Raw genomic sequence first — 15,363 nt, forward strand, 5'->3', positions numbered from 1 at the left:
TGAGACTACTGCCGCCGCCCATGAGGACTCGTGTGAGGTGGTATCCGTCGATTATTGGGTCGAGCACTAAGGCAGCCGAGCCCCCGTGATGGATACTAGTCGGATGATCCCTGCGATCGAAGGTGATCGAATAGGCCGACCATGGGTTAAATTTGGGGGTGACGGGCTCTATAGCATACACGTCTCGGAGTGTGTGTTTGCACTCCCTCTTTGGGATACGAGTGACGTAAATCATGTTCGCTATTTTGACCTCCGGTGAAAATTTCTTCTGTCCCCACATATTCGGTTGGCGAGATTCACCCTCTTCTTCGCTTTGCGGTCCCTTCCCTTTGTGTTCGGCGTTAAGCTTGCCGGCTTGCTTGAAGACCCACCATTCTTTGTTTGTATGATTGGTTGATTTGTCGGGGGTGCTGTGAATCTGGCAGGACCTTTCGAGAATTTTATCTAGGCTAGATGGACCATCTCTGTTGCCTTTAACTAACTTTTTCCGCTGACCGGGTCTAGAGCCCCTGAATCTGCCGTTTACTGTTGTATTGCCCAGGCTTTCTCCGTTGTTCTGACATTTATTTTTATTGCGTCGTGGCTTTCCATTGCCGTCCCTGACTTCAGATGTGCCAGGATCGCTGATGCTGGTACGGGCCAACCAGCTGTCCTCTCCCGCGCAATAGCGGGTCATGAGTGTAGTTAAGGATGCCATTGTCCTTGGCTTTTCCTGGACTAGGTGTCTTGCCAGTCATTCGTCCTGAACACTGTGTTTGAAAGCTGCCAAGGCTTCGGCATCCGGACAGTCGACGATTTGGTTCTTCTTAGTGAGGAAGCAGTTCCAAAGCTTATGGGCTGACTCTCCGGGTTGTTGGGTTATATAACTTAGATCATCTGCGTCCGGAGGCCGGACATAGGTCCCTTGGAAATTGGCCCTAAAAACGTCCTCAAGTTCCTCCCAGCTTCCGATGGAATTTTCGGGGAGGCTTTTCAGCCAGTACCGAGCTGGTCCTTTTAGTTCGAGCGGTAGGTATTTGATGGCATGGAGATTGTCTCTGCGAGCCATGTGGATGTGAAGAATAAAGTCATGTATCCAGACCATAGAGTCTGTCGTTCCATCATATGCCTCTATATTCACGGGTTTAAACCCCTCTTGAAATTCATGATCCAGCACCTCATCGGTGAAGCACGAGGGGTGTGCGGCACCCCTGTATTTGGCTGTGTCACGGCGCGGGCCCGACGGTTGGAGTGTTCGGTGTTGGTTCTGAACTGGTAAGTTGCCTGCATATTTGGTTTGATGGCCCTGATCTTGTGCGGGGACGCGCTCCCTGGATCCATAAATGGACCTGGTTCTGCCAGCCCTTTTGTTCAGGTCTTCACGTAAATCATGTTTCTGGTTCTGGCTTGCGACCTCCTTTCCTTTATGGGGAAAGGGTGTGGTTTTGTGTGTGGCATTATTAGCAACTCTGTCTTGACTACGAGGTGGTCACCCTGGGTGATCGACCGTATTGTTATTCGGCGGTATGGGTGCCATAACGTTGTCGTCAAATTCGGGCAGCAGTTTGCGTTTGGGATAGCTATTTATTTGGCGGTTACCTCCGTATTTTTCCTCGGTGTCGAGCACTTCATTCCATTTATTGTTGAGCGTATCCTGTGCGGCTTTAAGCCGTTGCTTCTGCTTCTTCAAGCTCCTCATGGTGGCAATAAGCCTCCGGTGGAGGTGTTCTTGTTCCAATTGTTCCTCCGGGACGATGAATGCATCGTCATCCTGACTACACTCCTCTTCAGGGGCAGGTTGATAATTGGAGTCTTTGGCATCGCAGTGATCGGACTGGGGCCCCGGACTGTGTTTGCCAGCACCTTGCTCGTCCTGCTCCATTGCTGGGTCTGTGGTTTCGTCTTTGGCTTCAGCGTCGTCCGGGGTGTTATTCCCTCTTATGCCGGTGTCGCTATTTTTACCATGGCGTGATTTAGAGCGGCGCCGCTGACATCCGCGCTTAGACTGCTTGTTAGGAAGTTTATCATCAACTACATCTTTTATGTCATTGCCATTGTCTTCTTTGGGTGTATCCACCATGTACATATCGTATAAGGAGGTGGCTGTCTAGCGCCCTGTGGGCAGTGGTTCCTATTCTTCTCCAGCATCGTCGTCTATACCGTCGATGTCTTCGGAGTCAAAGTCGAGCATGTCGGTCAAATTGTCGACAGTGGCTATCAAGTGGGTTGTGGGTGGGCAACAAAGTTCTTCGTTGTCCGCTTCCCACTCAAGCCGGACATAGTTCGGCCAGGAATCTCCTGACAAGGAGAGAGACTTTAATGAGTTTAACACGTCACATAGGGGTGAGTGTTATAAAATATCCGCGGAGCTGAACTCTAAGATCAGCCCCCAGTAAGATTCGATGGGTGCAGATGCACGCGGTTTGGATCCTGGGGCGGAGACGAGTCCGAGGTTCCGATGACACAGGCCTCGTTGGAGGTCTGGTCTGTGTTCAATCTAGCGCCGCTGAGTCTGCGGCTTCCGTGGCGAGGTTGAGCCTCCCTTTCTCGGATGGCGTGCTCTGCTCTGGCTCTAGGGCCAGTGCGTTTATTGGCGCAATCTCCTGCACACAATCTGATGATAGATTTCGGTCATCTTCATCATGGCGGCAGGGCGCGACTGTCATGGGCTCGAATCCGTCGAAGATCATGTCTCCACGGATGTCGATGGTGTAGTTCAGGCTTCCAAACCTGACCTGATGGCCAGGGGCATAGTTGTCGATCTACTCCAGATGGCCAAGAGAGTTGGCCCGCAGTGCGAAGCCGCCGAATATGAAGATCTATCATGGGAGAAGAACTTCACCCTTGACCGCGTTGTTGTAGACGATTGGAGGAGACATCAAGCCTTATGGTGATGACACAGTGTAACTCTCAATGAAAGCACGAATGTCGGTGTCAAAACCAGTGGATCTCAGGTAGGGAGTCCCAAACTGTGCGTCTAAGGCTAATGTAACAGGAGGCGGGGGAAACAATGTTTACCCAGGTTCGGGCCCTCTCGATGGAGGTAATACCCTACTTCCTGCTTGATTGATCTTGATGATATGAGTATTACAAGAGTTGATCTACCACGAGATCGTAGAGGCTAAGCCCTAGAAGCTAGCCTATGATTATGATTGTTGTTGTCCTACGTTCTAAACCCTCCGGTTTATATAGACACCAGAGGGGGCTAGGGTTACACAGAGTCGGTTACAGAGAAAGGAATCTTCATATCTTAACCACCTGGCTTGCCTTCCACGCAAAGGAGAGTCCCATCCGGATACGGGACGAAGTCTTCTATCTTGTATTTTCATAGTCCAACAATCCAGCATTCGCATATAGTTCTGATGTCTGAGGACCCCTTAATCTCGGACTCCCTCACTCTCCCCATCTCGTTGCTATGCATCTCCTAGATAGATCTTGCATGATCGTAGGAATTTTTTTGAAATTGCATGCTACGTTTCCCAATAACCACAGCCACCTATGGGACCAAGGGTCCCTTGCTGGTTCATCAAGGGGGATGTCACATCGCACAGAGAGAACAAGAGCGTGGGGCAGCACGGCAAAAATCACATGGGAAATTTTACCCAGGTTTAGGCCGCCGTGAGCCGTAAAACCTTACTCCTGCTTTGGTGGATTGATGGTGGAAGAATGGTGGTGGTGGGAACTTGCCCGGCAGGGGTGCCTACGGTCGACAGTGGCTTCGCGCGTATGAGTGTGTGTGTGTTCAACCTTATAACCTCCTCTACGGTTGCCACGGGCTTCTTTTTATAGATTAAGTTGTCACCGCAATGGCAAATTTGTCATTATGCACTGATAAGATAGAAAACAATGCTATCATACCTAACTCTGCAGGCTGACAGAGTGCATTAAATGCGCCGCTCAACATCACATCGTTGTTCGCCCGGCAAGCCTTGCCGGGCTATTTTGCCAGCATCACACCTGCTTACTTGAGACGTCGCAGGACCGGTGTTGTCTGTAGGTACTTCTTGTAGAAAGAGGCTCCCATGTGGTGAATGGCTGCCACTTAATCACTTTGCGGCTTGACACCGCACTGATTGACGATGTGGGTCGTGGTGGAGTGGTTGGTGAGGTGGTTTTTGTCTCCTTGAGTCCGGCAGACCCTGTCGAGACGCCTTGGATGTACTTTTTCGGGGGTGGCTCCGCCCTCGCCAAGGTCATCTGCCCGGCAAGGGAGGCTTTTCTCCTGGTGGTATCTTACTTCTATTGCTTGACCTTGGTCCTCTTGATCTGCATGTTGGTCCTTTGAAGATTTTGGTCTCCTGTACTTTGGCATGGACTGGTGCCATGATCTTGTTCCCGTGCCTGTGCACACTCTGGGCAACAGACCCAGGGTTTGTAGCACCGACAGAAGCCCCCGATCCTGCCCTGAACGCACTGCCGAGCGTCATCGGGGTAGGCCCTAATAAGTGCATAGGCAGGGGCGCCGAAGAGGCTGGCCCCTTGAGGTCTTCTTTGCTTCTTCATTAATCATGAGCCTGGGCCAATTTCCGGTTTTCCCACGCATCGTGCGCAATATTATGGGAAAAACTCATATCATGGCCCACAGGATGCCCCACCTCATGATCATGGGATGGAAACTGCCATCCCTCTTGCCGCCTGCTTCGAGCGCACCTGTCACATGTACTCCGTGCATGAGGAGGGGTAGGTGGTGGACGTGGAGAGCATGGGTGCGAGTGCCATGGTAGAAAATCAGGCGCCACTGTTTGGAACAGCGGGTCGTTCCTGATTCCCTGAGCTACCGGATGGGTATGTTTTATAGAACAAAACTTGGCTGTTGGTAAAAAGTTTGGACACAACAATTCCTCCACTCATTTAGAAGGCTGGCATTTACATTTCATAATGAAATACAACCAAATAAACCAGGGAAATTAAGCATGTGCATTTTAGCAAGTTCTAACAACAAATAATATTAAGAAACAAAGAGGGTCACATGGATTAAAAGTTGCAAATATACTTTAACACAGAGTGGTACAATCTTGGATTATGTGACAGCCTGGTTTTTGCCCTCTTTTCTTTGCTTGATTTTTAGTTGGTTTGAATTTGAAATTTAGAGTTTTGAATATTTTCATATGGACTAAAGCACTTGGGTACCCCTTGGCTTTCACCCAAGTGTCCCATTTCCCTCTCTAACCATCATTCCCTCTCTGGTTCACCTCAAAATAATATATGGAATATTTTTCTTAAATGAAAAATATTCATTTCCCTCTCTTAAACCATAGCTAGCTCAGTGTGCTCCAAAGCAACCCCAATTTTTCTTGCCCACAAAAAACTGAGAAAATTCACAAATATTCTTTGAACCCTAGGGCACTTTCCTGAGAAAAAATATTTCATCACTTTTTGGAATACTTTTGCTACAGAAAATATTTTCTATTCTGGACAGAAATGGTGGTTTCTACAGCAACTACCATTTTACTTGCTCCTTTGTGGCTCATTTTTCTTGTGCATCATCACCTTAGTAGATGATTGCTAGCCTCCAAAGTCCAACTCCCAACTCCTAGTAGTTTGACCACAGTAAGCTCTCAAAGTTACTGATCAGAAACTTACCAGGAAGATGGAATCTATTCTACTGCGTCCGGCTCTAAACCAAAGTGTGGTAATCTTCAAAAATACCACGAACAACAAGACAGACATGAAGTTTGGGCTTAGGTTGGCCTGAGGTCAGAGTTCACGCGGTGACCGCGTTCGTCCAGGCATGCAGGCATGCAGCCGACACGCTCCGCCCGAGCCTCTGTTTCGCGCGTGCTCACTTCCCCGCCTACCTAGCCTTGCTAAACTTTGCCACAATCTTTGTCCAAGCTCTCTTAACTCCCTCCTGGCGCTCGCTGACCCCGGAGCTCACCGCAGCGAGCATGGGCGCGGTCCAGCCAACATAACAGTGCGGTGCGCACTGTGCTCATCGTCACCCCAGTGCCCCTGTGCTCGTCCCCGTTCGCCCACAGTCCCCGCGTGAGCTGCGTCGCCTTCTCCCCCTCTCACTGACGCCGTTCGTCGCCAGGCGCCGTGTCCAGGTGTCCACTGGCGGAGCCAGAACCCCCCTCGACGCTCGGCTATAAATGGATCCTTACCCAGCCTCCTCGAGCATCATCCACGCCTCCCACACACTCCACAATCTCGTAGATATCCGCAGCCTGGTCGGGCAGGCCGCGGGCCGCCGTCCCCGAGCTCGATCTCGCCGGTGATCCCCTCGGGTCCTCTCCGTAGCTCTAGCCCCTCCCAGGCATGGGCAACCCTTCCAGGGCCTCCGCCACTCTCTGGTGGTGCTGTTCCGCCTGGATGGAGCCCCTGGAGTCACCTTTGTTTGCTGTCGTCTTCGTCTCCGGCGACCTCTGCTCTCTGCCTCTGCTAGAGAGGTTGATTCTGACACCGTCCAACCACCCCTAGCTCCTCTACGGGTACGGGCTGGTGCGCCTCCATCTCCTCTCTCGATCCCTCCCTCTTGTTTTGTCCAAGAAGCCCTCGTCGCCGGCGTGTGCTCCGGCGAAGCCGCGCCGTCCTCTGTTTATTTCCCCCTCTCCCCCTCACCTGACTAGCGGGGCCCGCTATTCAGCCACTCAGTACGCGCGGGACACGGTATGAGTGGTGGCGCCCCGAGGCTTTACGCCTTCGACGTCACCCCCCCCCCCCCCAGTCTGTTTTTATTTAAATTCAAATTTCATATTTTCCAGAGAGCTTCGAACAGCCAAAACTCGTTAACCATAAGTCCAAATGAATTGATTCATTTTGCATTGTGTTCTTTGTAAAGAAATCTAGTGGCTCCCCAAAGATGGGATTTTTCCCTGCTTTGTAGATTTTCTGGTGAATTTCAGAAGGGTTCTTGATGTTTTCTTTTTGTGTTTTTAAATATTTCAGATGGTGAGGCTTGTCTTGAGGATCACCAGGAGGCTTGTGAACCTCATCTGCACTAAGGCAAGCCACAACAACATTTTCATGGTGCCATTACAATATTTGTGATTTTCCTACTTGACTGAATGATTTAATCCATGCATTTAAATCACTATTATGTTATTTATATTCTGTTAGATGCTTGTTTAAGTTAATATGCTTGACTTACAGAAAGTTTAAAGCTAACTAAGTTGGTAAAGAAACTAGTATTAATTTTTGTTATGAAAGAGTAATATAGTTATGGATATAAGTAATTATGTGGAGTTATTTTTCATGCATGAGAAAAATGATAAATTTGCTAGAAAGATTCTGTTAAAGTAAGGTTTAGTCATAACCAGAGAAGTGCCATGAGTTGTTGATGCTTAGTGTGGATATAGTTGACTCAGTCATTTCCGTTGATATGTGATGCATATGATAGTGTTGCATTTCATGGCATACTTTGAACCAGTTATTTTCATTTTAAGTTGAACCTGATAATAACTCAACGTGAATATATCGTTGACCGGGTCATGGTGCCACTAAAACATGTTTTTCCCAGTGCAACCACATTTTACTTTATGGGAAGGCCTTTATTCAGTCCGTTGTCATGCCTTTGGTCGGTGCCTCCAACGAGGGAAGGTTATGGACGTTCGGTACCCTGGCCTGATAAGCTGACATAACCTTGTGTGCCCATTGTTGAGATTTTGGTACCATGTCCCCGTGTGGGACAGTTTATGTTTTGGCCACAACGGTGGTTGTTGTGTGTTTGGTAGACATAGGGCCACCCAGGACAAGCCCAGCGGGGAGTGAGTCGGAGTGGCCGGGAGTGTCATGGCCATGGAGGTGTTTCGTTGGAATGCCGTTGGTCCACCCGAATGGGAGTGCGAGGCCATGGGTTTCGGGGTGTGGGTACAGTGCGCTACCTCTGCAGAGTGTATTAATCTATCGATAGCAGAGGCCATGGTTACGGACATGCTCGAAAGTAGGTCACGCCATGGGTCAACGTTTCATAAATCTTGCACACTAAGTTCTAAACTTTACACTATTGATGATGGCAGAAAGGTCATGTTGTTGTTTGAGACCAAGTGTTGGTTGTGGTTGTGATCGCCGAAAAGATCACGAGATATCTCTAGTTAAGACCTTGAGGTTGGTACGTTTGTGATCCAAGAGCGATCACCGTTGGTAAGCCAGTACGAGAGATTTTTCTCTTAGGAGCATAATCACAGCATGTTGGCTATCTTGTTGCATTATTAATAATTGGTTAATTATCATGATATTGTTTCTCATTATGTTTATGTTTGTTATGAGCTTGCATGTACATTCAATGTACTGACCTGACGTGTCATGCCAGATTTCAGGAAAGTCTCGTGGGAAAGGAGTGTTGTCCGAGTCTAGATCATGTCCACATCGGTGTCCCTGTGCTATGAAGTTCTGATACGACGTTGTTCCGCTGTCGCGTAGTTGTTATGATCGAGACCCCTTTATGTTCACTAAATAATGTACGTATTGTTCAGCCGCATTGTGTGCGCTGCTTGGCCTCGCTACCTGTTGTAATATAAACTTTGATCCGCTAGCATCAATAAAGCGGTCGTTTTCTATACCAAGATGTTGCGTGTTGCCAGAAGACATGGTCTCTGGGCTGGCAATGCATGGTAAACCGGTTGCTCTGAGCCGGGGTGCCACAGATTACTTCTATAGACAAATCACATAATGAGTACTGCAATAAATAGGTCCTAATTATTTTGTTAAAAATATGTATGCATTGGTATTTACTCCCTCCGTTCCTAAATATAAGTCTTTTTAGGGATTTGAATATGGACTACATACGGTAAATACATATTTACCGTATGTAGTCCATATTCAAATCCCTAAAAGACTTATATTTAGGAACATCGGGAGTATATATTAATCACAAAGCACAAAGCAGTGCCCATTGCAAGATAAACTAATAAAATGGCATTCTCAGCAAATATTAGAGTAGCAAGAGTAAAGGAGAAATGACTCGAGGTATACAGACCATGTTAAGAGAGCTCCTTGAACTGTGGCTAAAATCAAATTTCTTGCCTGAAGACCCACGTGTAACAACTATAGGAAGAATACTCTCAGGGGGAACAATATGGTTGCATGAGAAGAATTTTATATCACTAGGCAATAAGCCTTGAAACAGGCGCAACCTTGTTTCTTCAATAGGCTGGAGGGTTCCACCAGCCAGAATAACACCATGTGCGTCATCTTTAACCGGCAAGAGGAAATATCTATAAATACTTATGTGAAATAGGACAACTCTTATCTCCAAGCAACATATGGAGCAAGGTACATCACCTCAGATAATGTTTTCTCTGCACAAAGTATCACGAATTTAATATATGCATCTTCAGGTTGCCCACCAAGCTTGTGCCGTGCAACTATGATTCTTCCATCGTCATTGCAGTACAGTAGAGAGCGTAAAAGGTCAGTCAAAGCCTGAAAGCTTGTTATACTGCTTCCTTCACCATGTTGCTGTCCATGATTCAAATTACCCACACTATTTTCGGTGATAAATAATTTGTTGGCGTATCCACTAACCTGCATATCATTAGTCAATGGATATAGATTCTAGGCACAACAAGGCTGAGTGGAAATGTAGTGGAAGAAATATTTCACCTTGTGGACTATATTGCTTTCCTTCAGATTGACAAAGTTTTACTATGTTTATGTGATCAATATCAAGGGAGAATCAGAACTTATTTATTGTCATAGAGGTCACAGCGGAGGAACAATCTTCATTACTTATCAAACATCATAGGAATGATCGTGTTAGAACTGTCAAGGTCTGGATGTAACGTCGATTTCCAGCTCCCAGACCATTCTGAAATCTATTGAGACATGCCTCTAGGTGGGAAAGGGCTGCCCTCAACTAACAAAAATGAGAATCAGAAAATTATGTTAGTTTCGACAATTGGATGCAAACAGTCTCAGTTCATTTGTTAATTATGTTTTGCTTGGTAAAGGAAATTTTAAAAATGGACCAATAAATATCATTTTTAGTATCATGTTGTCTGCCACAACAACACAACTGAGTCAAGTCAAGCTCTCTACCAGAAAACTCTCTTTGCTTAGGTCTCCTTATATACAGTAAACATACATACAACACATGTTCGGATCTTGGATAACACTATTGAATGTGCAAAGCAAACGAGATTATCAAGCTAGAGTATCATTATACAGTCAGACTAATTATGTATAGTGTGTGAATGAGATGTGTCACAGTGCAGTTTCCAACAGATGTTAGGAATCTAGAACTCAGAACAAAAACATACTCACCTGAGAAGATTCGACCTTTGAGTTGTACATGATAGTAAGGGAGTCTGCTAATTTGTGAGCCTCATCTATGATGACAACACTGTTCTTCAGATTAAGGCCAAGTAACTCTCTTGCAGACTTCAGCAACAAAGACTGATAAAAAAGTACTACAAGTTCAGCTGAGCGGACCATGTCACGAGCACCCTAGGGACATGTTCCGATCTTCCTTCCAAGTTGTGCCAAATCCTCAATGTCCAATGCACCATTGTCGGACACTTCACTCCTGAACTGTTTCTGCAGACTTCTGTTTCCTAACATTGGGCACCGACAAGAAGCTTTTGTTTGGAGCCCCTTCTTGTTATCACCCTCGACCTGAATATTTGCAGCCATAAAAACTTACTTGCAGTTAATAGTAAAGTTATAAATTGGCAGCATACTAGTGGTATTTAACAACCCAGCACATACAAATATGACAAGTGATAACCATACGTTTTCCTTTGCAATCACACTGAATGCAAGTAAGGGTAAAAATAACTCAATGCATATCTAGTTCCACTACCAATTTAGTCCGGGGTAAATCCCCTTTTCAAAAAATATATATCTAGTTCTACTTCCACTGAGAACTGACAAAACTAATGTTCAGCTCGAAATCTTGTAAGTAATTATAGTCAGGAAACAATATTAGTACCTCATGAGCATGATAGGCCCTAAACGTGCAAGAAACAACCAAATTTGGGTGCAGAAGTCAATCAAAGATAATGTATCTAACAGAGCAGCTGAGCATTGCAAATTAATTTGACGTAATTGACACATGCCTTAATTTTGCTCCTCTTCTTGTTCTTTAGCAGTTCCAACCACCTCTTGTTGATCCGGTTTGCACTCCCGAGCTTCTGAACATCTGCAAGCAAACACACCACAGATGAACTAAGCACAATCCCAGCCCCAAAAATAGAAGAACAAAGATAACCACATAATCCACTCACCCATGTTAATACACAAGCTCTTTCTGGACCCCAAGCACACTGTCCTGAGCTTCCCTGAGAAATTCGTCCTTTTGAGCTCCCGGACAAACCGTGAGAGCTGCGAATGCGTACGGCTAGTGAAATACCCCTTGGGAGTCGCCTCCTCTTCTTCCTCTTTGTCCCCATCAACCTAGCTCTCACTACTTCTACTACTAGCACCACATCAATGTGCCCGCTTCCCGGCCTGCCGTCCTGTGCCATCCCCGTCATCGCTCTCGTACTCGTCAAGCAAAAATTCCTCCTCGCCGTCATTCTCCCAAATTCCCTCAGATTTCTCCGAACCCCCCACTTTTTTCATTCCATGCCTCCTGTATGGGTGAGTCTCCGACTTCTTCCTGACGTCCTTCTTAGGGGGCAGCGGCTGCAGTGTGAAATCCCGCTTCCAGTCGGGCTCTTCTTCTTCTTCGCCGCCGACAGTGGCGGGGACGGAGCCATTGGCCCGTTCGGGGTGGCCCCGCGAGGCGGCGTCGCGGTGGTCAAGGAGCCACTGGAGTGCACTGTAGATGATGCTGAGGGTCTTTCCGGTGCCTGCGGCAACACAAGGGGAGCTGAATGATTAGGGTCTTACCGGTGGCTTGTGAGGGGGGTGGGGCTTTCAAGGAGGGTGAGGGCGCTGGGCTCGAAGAAGAGGGCGCTGTAAAGGAAGGACATGAACTCCGTCTGCATCGGGTACGGCGCGAAAGGGACTGCCGAGAAGTCTTGGCGTGGCGGTGACGGCATTTTGTCGAGCGTGCGCTGGTGCGGTGGGTTTGGGGTTTCCCGCGCACGCTGCCCTTGGGAATTTCTCCCGGAACGGAGCCAATCGATGGACTTTGGGTCTGTTTGATTTGTATCCTGGACATCCCCTCTCCCCTGTAGATCCGGGCAGGCCGGTATTTGCTTGAAATAAAAAAAAAGTGCAAAATTAATGAAAATACTAACGCCCACACATGTAGCGTCTTGCACATCGCCCACACGCCTTCATCATCACTCATTTTGCGACGTATGAACAAATGACATCAGCAGGAATCTTTTTGTTTTCGACTTCAAAATGTTTTATCTCCTAATTAAAAAATCGAATTAAAAATCCATTTTCACCAGTAAATCCGTCTCGACGAGAGCTTCAAAACTAGACCCTCATGTTGTTATGTTTTGACGAAATTTTTTTTGCCCAAAAGTTGCCATGATGTTTACTATAGTTGTCATAGTGCTTAAACTAAAGTTGCCATGTGGACATTTTAGTTTGTAGAGCATGGCAATTTACGTTTTTTGATGATGACAATTCCAGTACTTTGACCATGAAAATTACTTTTTCTTTGAACCATGGCAATTTTAAGTGCAAGTATCATGGCAATTTTAGTTTATGGTTCATGGCAAGTCTAGTTTCTGAATTCCCCGTTTTATAATATGTTAAAATTTATTTTTAAATGTAGAAGAAAATAGCTAAAACGTATCATGGCAACTTCAGTGTAAACATCATGGCAATTTATATGCAATAGAAATGACAACTTTTAACCCAAAAAAATCATCAAAATATATTGATATGAGATCTAGTTTCGAAGATCTCGTCGCGAGGGATTTAATGGTGAAAATGGATCTTCAATCGGATTTTTCATTTAAGAGATTAAACATTTTAAAATCTGAAAATCCAAAAAGATTCCTGCATGCCTGCATGCGTTGACGTGGCGCAGTCTGTGTGTTATATGGCGTGTGTGTGTTAGCGTTGTTCCAAAATTAATACTAAATAGGTGGCTGTAGATTTGGCCCAGTACCACGTTGATGTCAAAATTGTCATTTTTGTATATCAAGCAACGTTTTGAATTTTGATTTAAAATTTTGCGACAATAAACATTAATGTTGTGTGAGCGTGATCAATTTTTTTCACGTTTTGAAACATTTTAAAATGTGCTAGGAGGTCCGGTAAACCGGTAGCACCACAAACACCAGTGCACTGGTAGCACCACAAGCACCGGTGCACCAGATAATTCCCATTTGTTGGGGCCGTCTATAGAAGAAATATTTGTTGCGGCTTCGCTACAGGAGAAACTTCGACAACAAGAGATATGGACGGAACAAAGATCTAGAGTCCAAGTTATTCGAGCAAGCGATCGGAATACAAATGTTTTCCACACCCGCGCATCCCAAAGGAAGAGTATTAATAGGATCACCTCTTTACAGAAGGTTGATTGCTGGTGTGTGTTGATCATGAAGTTAAGGAGAAGATCCATAGTTCCTATCAGAATATGTACATTTCGCAAGGTTACAATGACATGTCTGAACTTTCTATCAGAATATGTGCATTTCACAAGGTTACGATGACAATGCTATGAAAGAGATCGGGTTTCCCTTCACTTGCGCGCGCTGCCTCCCGTAGGGCGGCTTGGGCGAACCCTAGCCACCACCGCCCCCGACCCATCTTCATCGCCCATCCCTCACTGCCACAGGAGGAAGCTGGCGAGCAAAGCTCATCCAACGTGCAGTGATGGCGGGATCGCCTCATCTCTTCTCTCTTGGGTGGCCTTCGGTTGATGCACACCGACAACCCTAGGCGCCATGTGTGCCAGCGGAGCCAGGAATCTATGGCAGCGGCCCCATGGGCTATCGGTGGTTTCTATGCTGCCATGGTTGTGTGTGGGGGGGGGGGGGCAGCGTGGTGGGCAGTCGTGGCCCCTGCCGAGATCCATTCTACTGTGGCGGTTGCGGTTTGGGCCTCGCTGGCGGCCATGTGCATGGGGGCTACACGTCCAGAGTTGCTCTTTTCTTCGGCGTGGTGAGGGAGGTCGTGGTGTGGTGGCCTACGAGGAGACCATGGGGTGGTTGTGTGGTGGTCTGTGGGGAGGCCATGGTGTGCTGGTCTGGGTTAGGCCCGGAGTTGTGGTTGGTAGTGTCAAGGTCGGATCTTTTTGGCTGTCGGCATGTGTGGTAGTGGGATCTTGGTAGGATCTGGCCTGCGGTGGCTCCCAGGTCCCAGGCCTACGACACTAGGCAGCAGTCCATCTGGTCGGTCAGGTGCGGACACCCACCTGTGCCATCATTGGTGGAGGAGAGGTTGTCTTTGTCCGGTGTTGCCTATCTTCGTCGATGATGGGTGTGGCTTTCCTTCCTATAGTGGTGGACTTAGCCGATGACTTGTCCTCTTGCGTTCGCTCTGGTGGTCTGGACTTTGGCCATGGACCGGGGTGAAATCTCCACATGGCTGGCCAAGGCTTGCAGCAACAACGCCTACTGGTGTCGTGTCTCTTTGGGGGCACTACTTTGGTCTTGGTCGCGTCTCTTCTTGAGCGCCAGGGGAAACACTTGTTCTCATTCACCAGAACAGGCACGCGTCACGATGCTATGTCCTTCATGAAGGCGTTTCCTTGGCTTCTCAAAAAGTCCTCAAAGTTAGAGTTTGTGGTGTCTTGGTTGTTGGGTTGGGTTTCCCCTCAAGGCATGGATCTCAAGGGCGCTATGTATGCCATCTCCAACACTCACGATGCATCTTCTTCCTCTAGTTTGTCTAGGTCCTGTCCTGCCACTCACTTGCCAACTTATCTATGCGATATGTGTGGGGAGGTACGTTGACCCAGTTAGCCCTATGTTGGTTGCCGTGGCTTGGTTGTATTGTGCATAGGTAGAGATGCGGCTTGGTTGCTTGGTGCCCCGTCTCCTAGACTTCTTGGACGTAGATTGGAGAAGGCGAGTCCCCTGCTTTCATTTGTAGTAGGCGTGGTTCTAATCCCAGGGATTACTCTGGAGTTGCTGCCTTGATGGCACCGTAACTGCCTTTTGGCATTGTACTCGCCGCTTGGCCCTTATTCTGTGAAATGATGATACACCTTTCCATGGTGTATTATAGAAGGAAAAAAACTAATACTATGATGAAACTTTAGGAAAAGATTATACCGCCGAGGATGTGAAGATTGCTCTCTTCCAAATGGCCCCACCGAAGGCGCTAGGTATTTATAGTTTCACGGCTGGTTTCTTCCAACGGCATTGGAATGTCCTTTGCAAAGATATCTCGACGGCCATTTTGGATTTTTAAATGGTGTTTAACTATCAATGGGCTAAAATGACACTTCAATTACTCTTATATGCAAGGTAAGTAACCCGTAGAAGATTTCTTAGTACCGCCTTATTTTCCTCTGTCCAATTCTATATAAAACTATTGCCGAGGCGAACACTAACTATTTGTGGAGTTTGAGGACGAGATAATAGGGCT

At 47.0% G+C, this 15,363-nt stretch overlaps 1 pseudogene; it reads right to left on the bottom strand.

Annotated features, from left to right (window-relative positions):
• Positions 1-8,928: 8,928 nt before the first annotated feature.
• LOC123078037 (ATP-dependent DNA helicase DDX11-like) lies at positions 8,929-13,591 on the bottom strand (annotated as a pseudogene).
• Between the last annotated feature and the right edge of the window lie 1,772 nt (positions 13,592-15,363).

Source organism: Triticum aestivum, chromosome 1B, assembly GCF_018294505.1.
Source record: "Triticum aestivum cultivar Chinese Spring chromosome 1B, IWGSC CS RefSeq v2.1, whole genome shotgun sequence".
NCBI lineage: Eukaryota > Viridiplantae > Streptophyta > Magnoliopsida > Poales > Poaceae > Triticum > Triticum aestivum.